The following is a 15,966-nucleotide window of genomic DNA, read 5'->3' on the forward strand; positions in this document are numbered from 1 at the left end:
GTTCACCAACTCCAATTACGCATTCTGATGAAACAGTGAATTTCTGCACAAGCCGAAGCAGATCTGTGTTCAAAGATCGCATTTCCAAGACAGGAATAGATTTGCATGGGGGGGGGGAGGGGGGGAATCTCTTTTGAAAGAAAATAAAATGTTTCTGAAGAAATCTGAAAACACTGCATAGGGTCTCATCACTGATTGGTTTATTAACACTTATTTACTATAAGGCTCGCCTTACTGAGTTTACCGAGTTTATCAACGTGATCACTATTTCTTTGAGAAATTGATTATTCCTTTCCCAGGAGGGAAGAATGTAAAACTGCAGTGAACAAACTGTAACTTTCTACAGTAGACCAGTATCGTCGCCTGGTCCTCCTTGGAGCCAGGGAATTCAACAGGGTTCTGATGAAGACGCTGCCTCCGGGAGAGACGTGCCATTCTCTTTCTTCGGGTGTGCTCTGCTCTCAGGCCTTGTCTCACACATGCTTGCTCCTTGCCTCCACACGCCTTCCTGGAGGTTCCAGATATTCAGTTACACAGAACACAGCCAGCACCAGGTCAAAGAGCAAGGCAAAGCACCAACGATTGGCCAGTCTCTACGCACAGCGCCCCGAAATCTCCGATTCCTAGATTAGCAGAAATGACTGAACGCTTGCATCTTCAGCGGTAGGAGAGTCTTTGTTTCCAAGATCTGGGGTGCTGGGTTAGCAGAGGTTTGCCATCTTAGGCTAGGGGGAAAAAAGGAGATCGCTATTTTTCATTTTTTTTTAAACGTTATGAAAAATGACATGACTATGCAGGTAATGTCAGATCGAGACTGGACGCTTGGAGCTGGGTGCTCCGACTCATAGTGCCCAGCTTCCAGGAGGGCAGTGTGGTCAAGCGAGCTCTGGGGGCCTGATACTGGCGGTCACTATCTCTGCCATCTCCAAGAGGAAGCATCACAGAACCTACTGCCCCTTATCTTCTGCAAGCCGCCTGTCCTCTGAAACTGATTATCTGTTTTCTGTGCGCCAGGCCAGGAGAGCAATCCCCTGACTCCTGAAGGTGACAGGCACGATCGTAAGATTGATTAGGAACCTTAACCTCTTCCATCCAGTCTGGATGACACACCCATCCGGCACATCGCCATTCAGCTCAGACCTCTCCGCTGGCTGGCTCCGGTTCAAACCCTTCCGTCTATCTACTCCTTTTCCTCCACTGGAACAAAAAAAAACAGGAATAAGTCATCAAAGGTGTTTTTGAGCAGGAGTATTGTTAGGCTCCATCAGAGTTTAGTTTTTTTCCGTGGTGTTTTTTCAAGTGGTGTTGTGTTCTTTCTGTGATAGACATAAGCTCACTGCTGGACATTCTGCTGCATTAGAAGCCAGTGAGAGAGGCTTCCCCAGACATTAGGTACTGTAGTATAATTCTACACGAGCAAATGAAAGAAAATCCCTTCTGGGCCGCGAAGAGAGCCGTGTCGGAACGGCTGCTCTCGTTGTCAGAAGAGCTCCTGCTACCTGGATCGAGAAAGCCGCGCCTGCCGTCGGAGACAAAAATAAATAACCGGAAAAAAAAACAAGAACCCAAAACAAAATTAATGAGACAGAATGCCAAGGTGCAGGCAACGAACGCCGCGCGTTCAAGTACAGCGTTCCGGAGCCGGAAGGATTGTGGGAAAGTTAACTTTTCCTTATTGGCCCTTGCTTCCCCTGTCAGTAAGATGCCTTTTAAATTTTTAAAATCACGGCCCGGGTGCTTGTGTCTGGCATCTCCGCACTGAATCTGTGCCGTAGCGAAAGCTCTGATCTCACGCTAATGAAGGGAGTTGCCTGTCGTAGGCTGACAAGCGCGTTTGGAAGAAATGACAAGCCACGCTACTGGAAATTTCTGTTTACTTTATGTTAAAAATATACTTATATAAAATTCACCCGATCGCCTACTGCTTCAGCTCTCATAAAACACGATAACCAAATGAGGCGCTCCGGCTCTGGGACGGGTTTAAGATTTCCAATTAAAATCTTGCATTTTAAATGTTGTTTTTTTTCATTTCTTAGACAAAATCTCTGCTGAACATTGTTGCGGATGGTTAATAAACTAATACAGGACATGTTTGATAAGGAATTAAGCACATAATTACATATGAGTGAGTCCAGGGTAAAATTTACATTCTCTAGCTGACTTGTGGATTTGGTTTCACTTATCATTTCTGGAGAAGATTATGAAAAGACTATTTTTAGATGAAGTTAGTAGCAGACTAAAAGCAATAGCTAACGACTAGTTGTCCTTATACAGTGGTTTGGTTTCTGCACACACAGAATTTATCCTGCCATTAAGACATGTTATTGTGTTATACACTACTGAAACAAAAAACACTTCTGGTCAGGAAGGGCAATTTTGTGCGTGTTATAGAAATGTAATTACCTTGATGATTCCTTGACTAAGGTGGAGATAATAACTGCTGGGGAAAAATATTGCGTTTTTTTTTCCTGCTGCACAAGTTTACATGATTTTCTGTGGTTCAGAGACATTAAGAAATAGAAACATCAGGAAACATCTGTCCTGTGTTAGTGAAACACTCTCGAGGACAGATGTGAGACATGACAAGTCTTTCTCTCCCTCACACGCACACTCACGAGCAAACAAGCACGCACATGATATGTTACGACACAGGTGATCGTCCTCAAGAAAACTACTGAGGTTTTCAACCCTGCAAGCCACTAAAAGATAAGACTGTCCAATTGTGAAGAACACTGGTCTCAGTACTTTCTACAGGTACAGGTTGAAAGGACATCCACTTTTTAAATACCACCAACTGGACACCCCAGCCCAGTTGATCTTGATACCTAACATTACAGTGGAGTGCAATCTCCTGTCCATTAAGAAAATTCCCTACTCCTCTCCTGTCACAGCAAAGGTCTGTGTTTGACTTCCTATTACATACAGAGGGTCATGCTCTCATTATAAAAAAATGAATATATATCTTATATCACAGAAAGGGGCATTAAGTGTAAGAAAAAAAAAATAAGAGAAAATATTCACCCCGTATAAAAGTCACTGTAGGAGAAAAGCAAACGACAGGGGAAGACAGGAGAACAAAAGGCTGGCGCCTCAATTTATTTCCACCCCTCTCGAGTTTGTTAACAAGCTCTGTGAATGTCACTTTGTTATGGAAATCGCATCGCGCTGTTTGCAGGCTGCTCGACTCCAGAACAAAGCCCCCCACTTTCCTCACCCCCTCCGCGACAGCCCTCCTCCTCCTCCTCCTCCTCCGATCGGCTCGCTCAGCTGCTTCTGCCTCGGCCAGTCGGGACCCTGCAGGACGTCCGCCGGCCCCGGGTCTGTCCACGCCGCCCGGCCACGCCCCCCCGGCTCCCCGCTCGAGGAAGAGAGCAGCGTTCCCCATCCGGGAAGGCATTCCACAGCCACGTGTCCCGTGAGGGAAGAAAACAAACAATGACCCCAGTGCAAAGTTTTTGTCAGCGTGTGCGTGTGATTTTCGTGTTTGTGTTTTATCCGCGGTGATTACATAAATCAAGGAGACAGAAGAAGAACAGTAAGAGACAGAGGACTGCGCACCTGATGAATGTGGTTGATGTTTAAAGGGGTCAATTTCAGGCACATTCCTGGACCCAAACAGAACGGGATTTTTGTTTTATGGGGGGGAAGGGTGTGGGAGGGCACGATAAATAAAAGACTGGTTGAAATTCAAACAAGAGCCTGGCAGTGGGGGACACTACCTGCAACCCAGTCCTGGGGGCTCATGTAGCACGCAGATCTATTGCAGCTCCTGTGCCAATTATCAGAACATGATGCAGACAGACAACTAATAAGGCACCTGAAGCAGATTGATGGGGAGACCTTTCCCTGCTGTTGCAGCTCTGCAGTGTTACACCCCTGTGGCGACAGGAAGCAACTGATCCAGGAACGCAGATTTACTGAGGGAGCAATAACAAGTCTGAGACACTGCAATTGCACCGCTCCTAGTCAATAAGAAGTTAAAGGGAAGCTGGCAAATTAGATGTAATATTTACTCGACGAACATGATCGATTAGGGTGCAGTACCTTCTAATTAGCCAAGCATGCAGTGGGCTGGTAACTTTACTGACACCGAAACACTTGCATAGCAACACAGGAAGTAGGTCATAGCTCTCTTTGTTCTCCTCTAGGTAAAGTGTGACTCTGCATCAAGAGGACATGTGCATCGCTGTTCCCGACTTGAGGACAGGAAAACTGACCAGTTCCTGACTTGGCATCACGGAGACTGGTGTGAGATGTGGTGGCCTGCTCAATGCTTTCAGAATGGAGGAATGAGCAGTGGGATCTGCCTACAATGAGTGTGCTTTTTACAAGGGGCTCAACTGTGCTCTGGGTGGAGGTGCTTCCATCTGCTTCCAAAAAGTGCTCTCCAAACTGCCTTTCACTAGTGTGGACAAGTCCTGATTGAGACGAAACCAGCAGATGAATGTAGAGCAAAAGTGTACGTAATACTCTAGCGTTAACTCAGCCTTCAGTCAGCATTGTCTCAACTCCTCTGACTTACGAGGAATGAAATGGTGAGGCAGCTACCTGGGTGAAGTTGGGGTGGAGGGAGGGAAGCTAGAGAAAGTGTGCACAGAGCTGTGGGCAGCTGGCAGGAATCTATACTCAGGACAGCAGAAGTGTAAGAAATTCAGACTTCGATTAAATAACACCTTTAGTTTTCATTGTGAAGGAACAAAAAGAGAATTTGTGGGCAATTCACCTAATGAGACCAGGCTAGACTATGCACATGTACCAGACTTGACTCTTAAGGGGCTGTCATATACTGACAGACTGGAGGAATAGAACTTTTTTAGTCTTGAATGGAGAAGACTAAGGGAATCCGATATGCATTCAAATTCTCAAAGACACTGACGCCGTCAACCCAGTGGACAGTGAAACACAAACAAGTGGACACAAGTGGAAACTGCATGCAAATGCACATAAAACCAAGGACAAGAGACCGTTGTTTACCCAGAGGGTGGTGGGAGTTTAGGACAAGGTGGTCAGCCACGGTGTGGGAGCTGGTCCCCTGGCATCTTTCAAGAAACAGCTGGATGTGATCCTGGGATCAATTAACTGCTAATTACCAAACGGGACAAATGGGCCTTGAACCTCCTCTTGTTTGTAACCTTTCTAATTTCCTGCAGCTGCACACAGAGGTGTTTGTTGTAAAATGGGCACGTTCATCCAAGGATCTGGGGACCTCTTGGGTTCCCTGAAAACCGAAGTGCAATTTTGGTGGTGAAGACATTGTTTCAGCGCGTGTCTAGCAATGTGTAGCAAGTCTAGTACTGCTCTGAGACCATTTAAAGCAGTTCAGTTAGCCCGTGTTCCTGCTTTTAATATTTTGTGAGTTAACACTAGCTTTATTTATAATACTTAGAGAATATGACTTTTGCGTTGAATCAGGGGCCCTTATTTCAAGGGATCTAGAAAAAATGGATCAAAGAGGCCAAAAAAATGTTGAAGCCAGTGTTCTAAGTGCTGTTTGACAACCTAGAAAAAATGTCAGGGTCAAAAACTCACAGGGAACAGAACAGACTTGAGCACTTGGCAACATGGGACAGTCTACCTGTATGTTGAAGTGTGTCCTGGTGACCAGGTTTGTTAACATTTGCTCTGCACACTTGCCAATCACCCGACACTCTTTCATGCATCAGCACAGACCGTTACTGACCTTGTCTTGGATGGGGAAACTCCCATAATCCCCTTGCCCTGCCAGAGCCTCACTGCCCTCAGGGCCAGACTGCTGAGCTGAGCCTGTTGTCACGGGGACAGGACAGGGGAGCAGGTGAGGGCAGGAGGTGAGGAGGGAATTGTGCTATTCTGGGGAAGGGGGAAGGGGGAAGGGGGGGTTGTACCGACACCTGGACCCTTTTGGACAGTGTTGCAAAGAGGGGAAGGAGTACTAGTGAGCCTATTGACACATGAGGCCATATTAGCCTTTTTCCACTTAGGCTAAATTGACCACATTTATCTGAACAAACACTGTGCATGTATATACATGTGCATGAGTTAATTTGTGCTGGATCCCAGTGGATTCCAGATCTAGGCCCCATTTTGTGGAACAGAATTCATCAGTTTACAGATCGATAACGTGGGGAATTAAAAGAGCATGCTGTTGGGTGAGATTCAGACTTTCGCCCGTGGCAAACCATGAGACCAGAATGAGTGATCCACAACACCAACTACACAACAACACAACCTGCTAACATTGCCAAGATGAACACTTGGAGCCTGACTCTGCTGACGCTAGCATGGGAATTTCCATACAGGGATAGTAAAGTGTTAAGCGTGTTGTTCATTCAGGGGAAGAGAGTAAAATGTTTCACATTCCTTTAACTCACATTGAAGGTCCCAAGTCTTCAGAGCTCTCCCTAACTCTTCCACTCTCAAACCTGCATCTGTCCCGCCAGTTCATTTCACCAGTGCATCTTCAAATAACACTTAGAGCGTTGAGACCTTGAGCAAGTCTGGAGATTACTTGCTCGACAATATTCACCATGGACCCTTTTCATTGAAAATAAGAAGGAGAGAATTTTGTTGGAAAAGGGGAGGCATTGTAGAGTATCTGAGCCCTCCATCCTGCGAATGCCTCACTGTTCCATCTTTCCGATATCGATCACCCAGGCCAGCATGTGTGGGCAGAAAAAACTTGCACTGAAATGCGCTCGGAGCCGGGCCCTGAAGCGGTATTCAAAATCACTTCTTTATTGTATTTTAACTGCTTCTCTGCAAACCCAGCAAACATTTAAGTTCCCAATTTTGCTCTGCAGATGCAATATAAGATAAAAAATTACCATGCATTAGCGCAATTACAGATCTGAATATCGATATTAGGTCTTTGCATTTCTCTTGTAATGCAATTAAACCTGTGAAAAGCCACAGGAGGCAAGACGTATTGGTTGAAAAATGCAGGCTCCCATTTCTGCCTGCTGGGAAGGCAATATTATAAAGGTTAATAAATGGATTAATTGTAGAGTCCTGTGCCTTAAGGTGATGGGACTCCTCTCTCTGGATGGTTAAATTGCCCTGGATCAGTTGGTCTTTTGTGGAAGAGCCCACTTCCGACACTATAATGTGACATTTATTCTTCTGATTAGCTTCACCTTTCCCGGTATACAGACACACATGGCTAGGTCCCAGTGCAGCAGGCATCACATTTTTACATTGAAACGCATTGTAATTAGTCTGCTGCATGGCTCTGATATTTGCTCAGGGATAAAGCAAATGGCATGGGATTTCAAGCTGGGGGCTCTCGGAGTTGCTAAGGCAAAGAAAAAGGAAGGAAAAAAACCTCCAGGAAAATAAAGGAAAGGAAGTCATGGGAGAGAACCTGACAGAAAAACTCAGAGAGCCTGAGAACAGGCTTCCTATCCTACTGAGGCAGCTGTTCTCACAACTGGCCTCTATCATTACAATCATAAAATTCTATCGATTACATGCAGTATAAATGAAGTACTTAGTGCCCTTGTGGAATGCAGAATCCATACTAATGACCCCAGGTTTATTTCCTACCTATTTCCTTGTGTTTCACTATCTAGATCTGTCTGGCAGCTTCCAGGGCTTGTAGCATTAAAAAGCCTCAGTTACTGCCTTTATTCCAGATGGTTTCGCTAAGTGTAAAACAGTCCGGAGAACCGAACTGATTTATTTCATCCGGGGCTGTAAACACCTGCCTTCTTTATACAGGGCTCTTGTAAGAATGTGACATTGTGGTGCTGGTACAGTATGAGCAGGCACAGACGAATCTCAGACTGACCGTTCGAAAAAATGAATTCTGCCGAGTGCATGCGCTGACTGCTAAAGCACGCCTGACTCTTTGGCATTTGCATTCATGAGCTTGTGTGCAGGGGATGCCGTTCGGAAGATGAACCCTGTTTTTATTTGTGTTCGTTCACTGGAAATCCCTCTTAAAAGAGTCGGCTCCCGGTCTCGCACCTCAGCCTGCGTGCACGACTGGGAAGCCCGCCGTCCTGACGGGGGGGGGAGAGCCGAATGTCACGGACGCGAAGCAGAATTCGCTTTAATCCCATCTCTCTCTTCATTAAGCACCAGCATCTGTGGCCCCGGCTGCGAAAGAGCCCTGATCGTTCTGTCTGGGAGGCAAATGGGGTCAGGATGAGGGGAGGACCTCAGCAGGGGAGGTTCAGTGTTCAATTTCCCAAAGGGCTTCCTGCTTTCTGGCCCAGAGGCCTGCTTGAACAACGCACGCACACACAAAACGGCCAGCCAGGGCCCGATCGGCTGCACTCTTCTGCAAGAGCCGCCCGTGGTGCCTCGTTATTTGCTCCCATTTCTTTGCTTCCCACAGACAGCTCTTCTTACCACTTGACCGTGAATGACAACAGCACAAGCGCACTCCCCTCTTCCCCACCTGCACCTTTCCGAGACGAATCCCGACGTTCACAGCTCTCGCCCCCATTTCCCTGATCCCAGGAAGTGAGCGGCGTGGCACGGCACGGCGCGTTACGCTAAGCAGGCTGCTCTGCGCGTGTTGTTATGGTCTCGCTCGGAAACCCCTGGATGAGCCTGAAGACTGGCGGCAGAGAGGGACTGTGGTCGTGCCTCCCTGATTCCCAGGCCAGGAGACAGGAGATCTTCCTCGGCTCATCAGATGTGCCTGGCACACCTCTAGACAAGCTGCCAGACAGCAGGACCCAGTCCCCGGGGAACAGGCATCCCCTGGCATGACTCTTTCTTTTTCTTAATAAAGGCACTTCTGGAAATCATGAAAGATTGATTGGGATGGCGTCTCATGTGAATGGCAGGCATTGAATTCTAACCAGTGCATTTAATTACAGCAGCAAATTAACAGCATGTCTCCTTGTGCCTCTGACTTCAAACGAACCTTTTCAAGTTATAATTGCACCTTATTGAGAATTGCACCCTGTTCTCCGAGGCCAAACGGTGATAGATTTCTTTTGCTGCTTCTTTTTTTCGCTTGAATGTGGATTGATTGCCATCTTGAAAATTAAAAAAAAAACGACTCCTGCGTGCCCTACACACGCTGGAGCAGAGTGATTTTTTTAATTGCTCTTATTGTTTGCCTGATGTCTTCCTCCCCCCAGTGCAGTTTACGTTTGTAACCATTGATACAGCAAGCACTTGGGTCCAGCAATCCGAGTGAAGAGTGTACTTGCTCAAGGGCACAGCAGCACTGCCTCACCTGGGACCGACCCATCAATTTGACCCTCCTAGTGATGGGTCCAGACCCCTAACCACTACTGACCTCTCCAGTCTTGAAGAGCAATGCATGTCCGGGGCATTTCAAGACAGATAGGCGAGCAACTCCCAGTCCAGTCTAGCAGAGAGCACACAGCCGATAATGAGATGCTGGTTTCAGCGTGGAACCATGCACATTGCATATGAGCTAAACTTCTGCTGGGCCATCGCTCCCCCTTCTCTGTCAGGGCCTGGGGCTCCCCCTCCTCCCGCGCATCAGAGAGCTGGGGGTGGGGTGGGGGTGGCAGGTGGCAGTCAGAGGTAAGGGGAAAGTGAACGTTGAAGGAGGACACTAGGAGATAAGTGCCAGATGCTTTTAAGAGGCTTGGGGACTGGTTCGCTAGAAATAGAAAAAGAAAATGAAAAAAATCAAATCAAAACAAAGCAGTCGGAGATCAACTGCCATAAAGCTGTCTGCGACTTATCTGGGCCACTTGCAGAAGGCGACGATGGCCGAGCTTCTGACTCTACATTGTGTATTATTGAGTGCAATAAATAGTCCCGCTCCAACAGCTATTAGCAAGTGCAAACGACGCTTTTCTCAGGCATTAGTCCTGGTTCCACAGTTCTTCCATTATCACTGATAGTGGAGTAATCCTTAATAATACAATAAATCTAAAGGACCTCAATTTTAGCCCGTCAGGTTGAGAAATTTATTTTCTAAATGGAAAAAAATCTAAAGGTAATCAATAGATTTATGGAGGATTTTTTTAATGTTAACTACTGCATTGATCTATCTTATTTTCAATGGAAGCCTGTCAGGGCACACATTGCCAGTGTCTGTAGAAAAGGTAAAGCCTTTTGTACGAGCTGATGGAAGTTTTTTTTTAACAATAGTTCAACAAGAAATTATCTTCCGGGTCTGCGCAGCAGAAGCCTGGGTTTTTATGGATACCCAAGCTGCTGCTGTGAGGGGATCCGATGGAACTGTAGATTCCACTCATTCCCTCTGGACCAGAATTCGAAACCGATGCCCCAGTATGGTGACTGGGGACACTGTGCTGCAGGGAGATGAGGGGTGAAACTGAGGTCCTGGCTTCGTGGCCATTAAAGATCCCAGGATACTTTTGAAAGAACAGGAGTGCACAGAGCGCTCTCTCTTGATTCCATCGGTAGGGCACTTTTCCTGTTCTGAGATTCAGAATTGCCATGAGGGTAGTGCTGAATCAAGGTAGGTAGACTGAATCAAGTAAGGGGCAAGTGTACCTAGTAGAAAGGTCTAGTACGTACATACAGTCACGCACGTTCACGGGGTGATGCACCAGCAGAAGGCTCAACCGTTGAAACGTTGCCCGCATTTTCCTGGTCTTCCTGCTTATCAGTGTGGAACCCGTCGGCGTTCCATGGAAGCCCTGCAGAGACGCTCATGAGCAAGGGTGGGCATCAGGCGGTGCCAGAGGTCGGGGGGGGCGCAGTTAGTGTACTTCCTCCCCAAGACTGCGAAGACGTGGCAGATGAACAGCTCTGTGTATTGACATTGACACGACTCTCCTTGTTCCCCCAGGGTTTTGTCATGATTAATGCAGTTATACAGACGTTCAGGAGGAAGACTGGATCTTGATCTTCCACTCTTCCGCTCGCCCATGTGTCGAACTCTCGCACCCAGGACGTCCCCTCTCGTATATCTCTCGTATCACCTCCCCACCCCACCCCCACCACCGCCTCCCCATCTGCACCCCTGTGCAGCTCCCTGGCTCATTCCTCACCATAGCAGGGCTGCTGGGACGAGTCACGTCAAATCTCGCCCCTCTGTCACGCTCATTAGGATCTAACCCAGCTGCTCAACGACTGATCAGGCTCCTTCCATCCACGGCTCAGAGACGGAAGACCTTGTTGAAAGCATGGCCAAACCCCCGTTAACAAACAGCAACAGGCCCCTTCCTGCCCACGCGGGCAGTGAGGCATCATGGGCCATCAGTGCAGGGCCGCCTGGGGGATGTGACAGATTTATCCATCTAGCATCGCGCTGCGTTTATGTGCGGGCGCGCTTCTGGCACGAATGCACCTGGGACTGGTGCCGGCAGAGGAAGGGGTCGTAATTCGGGAGATAAAATTTATCTCCGGAAGGTTAATGAGCTCCTTGTGATTTTTTCCTAATTAACACATTAATCATCGGAATAAATGCGAAGCGGAGTCCCAGAACCGGCGGGCGCGGGGGTGGGGGCGGCACGCGGGACATCGATCACGGCCGCTGCAGGGCATTGTGGGAGCCCGCCCCCGCGTGGCTGGTCGGACCCGAGAGCGGTGCCGCGGGCGGATCTGCTCCGGGCTCAGCCTACAGCTTCCCGGACAGAGCTCTGTCGCGCTGTCGGCCGTGAACACACTGCCTGTCTGGCGTCGCCCTGGGACACTTACAGCGAGGCAGACTGACTTTCACACCCCCCAGCTCCACCAGACGAATGTCAGAATTCAGACAGGACACGCTATTTTATTGCTACGCGTTCCTGATCTTCGGTTCAGAGTATTTTCAGCTCAGACAGTATTTTCTGCCTGACAGGCTGACTCACACTTATTCAAATTACCTCAGCTGAACTGCTCCGGGTCTGTAAGTGGAATGAAAATATGCCAATTAAATAGCTAATTAATTTTGGTCCATTTATTTCAAAGTCTCACTAAAATATTGCTTTCTTTTGACAGCATCAACCAGTGAATGGCAGTTTCTTTTATTAAACATATAAATTATAGTGGTTACAAGGAGACAGTAAAGGATACTGTATCTATTCAGAGATACTAAAAGGAGCGCACTCACTCTGCAGTCCCCACAGGGCAGTGGTTAGGTGCCGTGTATCTGCAACACTTCAATAGTCATTTTTGTACTTCAGACGGTTTCAGGACAAATGCAGCTCTGGATCTGAAAAGTCTGGTTCGTTCATCACAAATCCTATTACAACCTTCCCCTCCTTTCTCTGGTTTTGTGCGGGTTTTCCCGTTCCTGCGCTTGTTTTGTGTTAGATTTTTAAACACACTTTAAAAAAAAAGACAAATTTCGGATCTTTCGAAAGAACCCCAACGTGTTTTTTTTTGAAGTGCAGTGAACGATCACGGCCCGCAGACACGGGAGTCCCGGCGCCAGTGTCGCTGACAAAATTAAGCTCATGAACAGCGTGTCCTTGGGGTGCTCGGCCGAGGCGTCACCTGCGACATCGTGGTGCGGCGAGCCCTGCGGTTTGTTAAACTGCGCCCTTTCATTTTTCTCACACGTTCACCCTTCACCCCTCTCTTCATGCCAGTATTGACCCCCAACAGTTGCACCTCGGGGAACCCTTTGCCTTGATCGCTGCGCACCGCATCACACAAATGACCGTTTTTACGTTTGCCTACATTCATCGCGCACCGCTAGAACTCTTTACAAATGCCAGACGAGTATCTGCAGTGTGTGACATGGGCATCAGGGTGAAACATTACGCTGGGAATATTAAAAGCGCAGAGAGAATTAAAATCGAACCTCTATTTTGATGTAAATCCCGCATAACAGATTGATCCCACATTTTAATATCTAATGAGACAGAATTTTATATTCATGAAACTTCTATTTTTTCCCCCATGTGAGCCATATGTTCCCCATATAACGCGCTGTGGCAACTTTCACATTTCATTAAAATCACTCCGGGTGCTTGAGAAGCGAGGACGAAGCAAGAAAGCCAGCCCTGACAGGGTGGGAGACTTTGACTTCAGACGGCATCAGACATCTTTTGTGTCAGACGTGGGAATATCAATTTTGTCGGCTCGCCGTTTGCCTGTGTAGAAGCTTCTTTGGTACTTACAGAAATGTGCGAGACGCTTCTCAACAGACAACGCAGTTTAAATAACAGTAAATAGGGTTGTGATTTAGAGTATTTGTTTACAACTGGATATCTGTTTCCTGTAGATTCGTGTTAAAGGAGCTCAACAGGAAAAAGTGCTAGGTCTTCTTAACTGCATGGAAACGGCTTTATATCAGACATTAATTTTCTAACTTTCAGATACTTGGGGCCGGTTAGTGGGATATTTACTCCCCTCACCACCTCCCAAAAAAGAAACATCAATTTAACTGAAAAGGTTTAAATGGAGAAGATTAGGAGGGAATGTGATTCAAGTATTCAAAATCCTCAAAGATTAGTGGATGTCTCCAGAGTCAACAGGGAAACAGGAACCACAGGGCACCAGTGGAAACTACTGGGAAGTGCATTGAGATCAGGAAACAGGAGGAACTTCTTGACATGCAGGGCTGACCAGACAGACCGGACTGTTAGCCTCTGCGATAGCACATTCTGTGTGGCATTCGGTTCAACACGACTGATTGTTTGTTCCGAATCAACGCACGTATTTCCCTAATCCCTCTGATGGATGAGGACTTTTTAGTCCTCCAAAAAAGCTAGTCCGTTTTGGTGTCCAATCAACACTGATTTTGGAGTGGGTTGGGGGGATCTGACCCCCCCCCCCCCCCCAAAAATTAAAAAGCTCCCACAGAATCCTCCATATGCCCCCCAGCCTGAGTGCAATTTCATCATAAATGCTGGATTTAGGCTGGCAGATTAAGGTCTGACAGATGACCATATTGCTGTTTCAGAACAGACTCAGGAGAGATGGGCTGACTTGAAAGCACCATCATTTTATTTTTTTCAAGTATTGCACTAAGTAGTGCTTCTGCAAAATATCCTGAAACACACAAGGACACAGAATCCACAGAAAAACGCGTGTTTCGCTTCAGCAGACACAGTTGTTTCCCATCCGCTTCATCCACGTGCTCTGTACACTCATGCTCACTCGTTCGTCCGTTCATTCAGGCCCAACGCAGGCGGTGAACTGGCTTGCCCTGTGTTCAAGAGTCTTCATTTAAAGGGATGGGGTCTTTGTTCTGTGATCTCGGAGGACGCCAGCCTTTCTGGTATCCCAGGATACACAGTGAATCCCACGGGAGTTAGGAGAGGGGGTGGAGGATCGAGGGCAGGTGGACACTAGTGGAAGTTCGGGATGCACATGGACACATTTACGATATTACTTCTGTTCCTACATCTGTCTTTTTTTTGGTATCTCTGTTATTTCGAGTTCACCACGAACTAAATTCCTCACAACCCGAAGGGTTGGTGTGGCCGTAAAGCTGACTTTGACTCAACCTGACTCCGTGACGAACCCCCAGGCAGGTGCTCTGGGCCCGTCCCCCCTCCCTGGCAGGGGTGTGCTTTAGGCTGCAGGCACCACACAGCGGCGCATCCCAGGAACGGCTTCCCCAGCAGCTCCCATGGACCACAGCAGACGTAAAGGGGCAGCTGTGGGAATGCATAGCTGTTCCGCCTGCAAGATCTTCACAGCGGTCTGCAGTGCCGTAGCCCGGCACACCTGCACCCCACCTCTCCCCCCCAGTGAAGGAGCAGGCACGTGGTGGAGCCAGGGGGATAAATGCCCTCTTCTTGCGCTGTGCGCCGTGAGGCAGGGCTGCAGAGAACTGCCAATTACTCCAATTCCCCCTCCCTGCCCTTTGACATGCAAAGGTGCTTCTGCAGGGCTGCCTTGAGCTCCCCCCGGAAAATCAAAGCCAGCACCTAATTCCCTGGCAAGATAAAGGGATGTTTCCAGGGATGTCAGGCTTATTTGCAGCCTCATTAACTTTGGAATCAGGCCTCTGCTGTGGTTAATCTGAGCTCCCTTCCAGCCAAGCCCATAAAAATCAATTCTATTAATGTTAACAAAATATTTATACAGCAGACACGACTTCAGTGCCTGTTTTCATATAAACTGTACAAGCTTAGCATATTGATGTTGTGTTTTTTTAATTCAGAGAAGTTTAAATAGACAACCTAGCTTACAGCATCTGCATTTCATCTGCTTCCTGGCAGACAGATACTGTTAATGGCTAGAGCACTACGCTGGGGTACGATAAGGATGGGGGCAAGCACTATATTTTGGAATATTGCTACTTAATGATGTCGTGCATGCTGTTATTTTCTAGCTGCTTCATAGGAATATTCAAAAGTGAGCAGCTCATGTCTGCAAACATAGTTTTGCAAGAGGCTTTTCTGAGTTAAAAACCCTGCACACGCTGATTTATATATGCACACTCACAAACACACATATGCAAATATGTGCATAAAACTGTCATGTTCCACTTGAGCAAAACTACAGTAAAATCTGAGATTTACCAGCAGTATAAAATTTGGTAGTCTATAACTAGACTACTGCATACAGTAATAAAACCTTTCCAATTAAAGTTTTCCTGCACTCACATACATTTCTGCCTCTTAATGTACAGGCTTCCTGGGGTTTATAACAAGGTGACAGCACATTATTACTGTGTGTGGGGAGGCATACCGGTGACCCCCACAGCAAGAGAGACACACTACCTCTTCACAGTCAGCAGAGCACAGCTGGCTGTCGGTCAGGACCGAAATGCACGTCACAATGATCCTTGGCACACTGCCTTCAGGGATGAACGTGGGGCCCACACCCAAATCCCATGTCCTGACACCAGCCCTGCATGGGTCAGCACAACCACAGCAGGCACGTCCAGCAATTAAACAGCTCTGACTGCGGGCTTCAGAGAACTCTATTCCAAGAGCATGATGTTAGTCATTCGTTTTAGTACCCATTAACAAACTATTTGCATTTATATGGCGATGTAACAGAGGATGCCGTAAAACAATGCACTTAATCTTGTGCAGTGCTCTTCAATCGGAGCGTCCCACTGCTGTTTAACATACAGAAAAATCACAGCAGCAACTCTGCATCCATCAGTATAATCCGTTACAGATAAGCTATCTC

General features: G+C 47.3%; 1 long non-coding RNA gene across 1 annotated transcript in view; it reads right to left on the reverse strand.

Moving 5' to 3' along the window:
- Nucleotides 1-178: 178 nt before the first annotated feature.
- The window catches only part of LOC148648362 (uncharacterized), a 42,645-nt gene continuing 26,857 nt past the window's right edge, over nt 179-15,966 (reverse strand). Inside the window, exons 3-5 of the long non-coding RNA XR_015926638.1 lie at nt 5,681-10,580; nt 3,215-3,917; nt 179-1,197 (exon numbers count right to left, since the gene is read on the reverse strand). This is a non-coding gene — a long non-coding RNA (uncharacterized LOC148648362). The remainder of the gene's footprint in view (nt 1,198-3,214; nt 3,918-5,680; nt 10,581-15,966) is intronic.

The sequence above is a fragment of the Lepisosteus platostomus genome, chromosome 15, assembly GCF_059453375.1.
Source record: "Lepisosteus platostomus isolate fLepPlt1 chromosome 15, fLepPlt1.hap1, whole genome shotgun sequence".
NCBI lineage: Eukaryota > Metazoa > Chordata > Actinopteri > Semionotiformes > Lepisosteidae > Lepisosteus > Lepisosteus platostomus.